The following is a 4,105-nucleotide window of genomic DNA, read 5'->3' as shown; positions in this document are numbered from 1 at the left end:
TTTTTTCCCACATTTCCTTTTTTGACAACCAGCCTGATGTCACAACAAGTTCAGAGCGACAATGAGCGCCAACGCACACCTCAAGTAATCACACTTTTGATTCAAAAGGCACCTTCCGTAACCTTCCACTCACATCTCAGAGGGTTATCATACAGACGATGAGCATTGATTAGTAGACCGGGAAAAGGGAAATGAAGTCCATTTGGTAAAGTAGGCTGCTGTTCCCCGCACCCCATCTGTTGGGTGTGAGATGCTGACTTCATCTGTTGACGACGCAGCAGTGGCTAGGGAACCAGGGATGAGTTGATTTCCCTCTTTCACTGGTTGAGCAGTGAAGGGCCCTAAAGCGTAAACAAAGTGTTTTTCTTGTTCTAAACACAGTCTTGGCTCGGGTCTGGCTTGGACTTGGCTGCTATGTAGGTGTGTACGTGTGTGTGTGTGTGTGTGTATGTGTGTGTGCGTGTCTGTCCCTCTGCTGCTCACTCAGCCTCTATCTACAGACCTGATCGGCCCAAACACAGCACCCCACTCCGAACAGGTAACAAATACACATAAAATGTCCGTACGTGCGTACCAACGGACAACCACACCCACATTCCCGCAATACACACGTGCGCACACACCACACACGCGCGCACACGGAGACCAGGCTACTTTGTGAGTAATCATATTGCTGAATGTCAACACATTGAAAGCTTTCCTCTGAATGAAAACACGCATATAAAGATTTTAAGGTTGAGGGTCACATCATTTTTGCTCCAATCATTGCATCTATTTTTCATCTGCTGCCTACACACAAATACTCTGACTCACAGGGAAGAACAGTGGGTTTCAAATCAATCATACAATCACATCAATCCACGCCTTAGCTACATAAAAAAACAAAAAAAAACCATGTCTTTCTATCATCGCTGCTATTCACTCAGATGTGAGAGGGAAGAGAGATTATTAGAGCCCGTGCTGAGGTGGCAGATGATAGCCCATCACAGTTATGTGGCCTCGACCTGCCCTCGCTCCACTGGAAATGGGGGTGAAACGTGGACAAAGCATTTATTTTTAAATGGCTTCAAATATTTCTTCTGCTAGAGGTATGATTGATTTAACTTAGTAGCCGGTGCACCAGGAGGACAGAGAGTTTGTATAAGAGAAACAGTGGCAGCGACGGAGAGCGAGAGAGAGAAAGAAAGAAAGCGAAAATGAATGCGTCCTCTTCCCTGCACAGGAGTATATGATAACTCACAATGTGGGCCTGAGTGAAAACATTTGCTGTCAACAGCCAGTTTCACTGTACTAAGCCAGTCTAACAGATGTGCGCTCACCCAAAGACTTGTGCAGCTGCTGCTGCTGTATGTGTGTGTGTGTGTGTGTAAGCCCACTTGTCAATGTGTGTATACGCTTGTGTTTGTGCACCGTTCTGGAGGGTTTATGTGCCTTCATACCTTAAAAAAAAAAAAAAGCACCATAAATAAACTTAAAAAAACAAATGTGTTCTTCTTAGATTTGATGTTGATTGAATTACCAGATGAACACATTCTTGGCTATTGTCCTGGTCCCCGGGGCCGACTCAGGCTCAGTTTTGGACCACACTGAGATGGCCTCCGGAATCTCTCTGCCCTGGGAGAGGCATTCAAGAGACCAGGGGGCATCCTGCAGCCCGGTTTAGCCTCTCATTCTGGTTCAGGGCACCTGGGTCGCTGCCCTAACCTCCCCCTTGAGGTCTGGACAGAACTGGGCTTCAGTGCTTTGTTGCCCCAGAATCTTAAAAGGTAAACATGCTTTTAACAGTGCTTGTAGCTTAATTCCATGGATTATCTTTTTAGGGTTTTTTGATGATGATTGACTTGATAGATGTCATTGTAAGTTCATTATTCAAATGTGACATGCAAATTTATGCATGCTAAGGAATATGCAATAATAGGTACATATGCAAAATGTAGCTGCTGTTTTAAAATGTTCATCTAATTACCCAAGTAAGGAGCTATTTGAATTACTTTAAATCGTTTTTTATAGCAGGAACTGACATCAACAGACTTTTCAAACATTTTCTACATATGCTAGTCAACTAAAAATAGTTTCGTTTGATGAAACAAGATATCCAAACATGTCACTTTGGAATCTGACAGAAATAGTGAAAAATACTCACAACCAATCATTTAATTAACAGGTGCATTTCTTTTGCACTTTATTTTCAAACAAAGAACCTGCAACATAACAAGAAACAGAGACATCCATCTGTTGCTCTTAGATCATTCACTCGGCTGCAATTGATCGTCATATTATTTCAATACCATGGAAGGTAAACAAAGAAACTGCAGCAGTCCTTAAGCTAAATGCATTTTACAGCTCTGGTAGCTCCAAGAACGAGTGTGTTTTGTCTCTTTCCCAGTTTGGTGGGCAGAATTCAGCTAAATAACCTGCTAGTGAGTGGATCCTTATTACCTTAATGAGATCAGAGAATCTTCATTTTAAATAATAAATTGTGCAATTGAATCGATAAAAGGAGACCTACTCTTTTGATTTGATTTCCTGCAGACTGGGGCTATAGCTCACTGGCTCCAAAACAGTGAATCCTCATACAGCCCCATAATAAAACTTTGCAGCAGAATAAAAAAAAAATACATTTCTGTAGTCTGATGCAAAAACATTCTTAATCTCTTTAGCTAATTGCTATTTAGTTAATTTCAGCTAATTATTATTATTATTATTTTTAATAATAAGGGTTAGTTTCCACGTTTAGGCACGTTGCTGCTGTAAATGAAATGTTAGTATTTGTACTGTTTGCTAGGTGTTAAATAAGCTAATTTGAAGTCTGAGAAACTGAGAAAGCCTGCTTTGTGTTACAGTCTGCATTATAAGAGTTTGCTCCTTTTGTGGTAAGTAGAATTCTAGTATTTCAGTTTAACCTAGCAATAAGTAGCGTGTATTTGCATCTGTTTATAATGTAGATGTAGCAAGATGTAGCTTGCTAACATAGCTTGCTAACATAGCTTGCTAGCGTAAGTTATCAACTAAATTTCATCTATCAACGGTCTTTTCTTTTTTTAGAAACAAGGTGATGTCAACAAATCCAATGTTTTTGTAAAACACAGAACTTCTAAATCAATAGGTGACATCCCAGTGGCTACATCTGTGTTTTATATACAGTCCAAGGTTTTTACCAATTTTACTGTCGTCTTTGTGCTAATATGTAATTCCTTCAATTGTAATAGAGATTTTTGTTAATATGTGGTCATGTATAAGGTTTAGCACTATATTGTCAACTTGTAATTCCACAATAACTTATCACATGATATTTCAGAGTGAGCTAAATGTAATTTAACGAGTAGTGTGAGATGTTACTTTATTCATCCATCCATCCATTTTCTTGTGCTTATCTCGTGTAAATTAGTAAATTATTCTATTACTTTTTTTAGAAAAGATAACCATTAATGTACAATACATTTTCTTAAAAGCAGCACACAAATCATACACACACACAGGAGTGCCATCATGCATGTGTGCGTGCATATGCATGACTGGCACACACACACCAGTCTTTCTTCTTGTCTCATTGGCAGACTCATATCCCATCTGCTCTCCAGGGGGGCGGACAGAGAGATAGTTGTCATTGTGGAACATCTCTGCACACGCACACACACACACACACACACACACACACACACACACACACACACACACACACACACACACACACCCCTCGGTACCAAACTCATCGACACATACACACCGACAAGCGCACCCCATCAACCCCCTTACATTCACTTTCCTGCATCTTGAGTCCGGCTGTATTCTTCTCTGCTAATTGACTGTCATAACGGCGGGTGAGATTAACTTCAGCTCAATCCGCTGCAAAAGATAAAGGATAAAGATGTGGGGGCCAAACTTGGCTGGGACGAGGGTGTGGCGGCGGCGGTGGTGAAACTGGGTGAAGGGGGCTAATACCAGCACATCTTCTATTTGTTATTGATATTTACAGCCTGCTGCTAGCCACTGCCCCTCCTTTGCTCGTCACCCATAAGGATTAGTGTTAATGGCAGGCTTATAGAGTAAGCGAGCCCCTGTCAAACCGATGTCCCCTCTTAGCCATCTCTCAGATTAGCTGAAG

This window comes from Pundamilia nyererei, unplaced genomic scaffold, assembly GCF_000239375.1.
Source record: "Pundamilia nyererei isolate P.nyererei 1_Seehausen unplaced genomic scaffold, PunNye1.0 scaffold00014, whole genome shotgun sequence".
Taxonomy (NCBI): Eukaryota; Metazoa; Chordata; class Actinopteri; order Cichliformes; family Cichlidae; genus Pundamilia; species Pundamilia nyererei.
Note: the sequence above shows the minus strand (reverse complement) of the source record.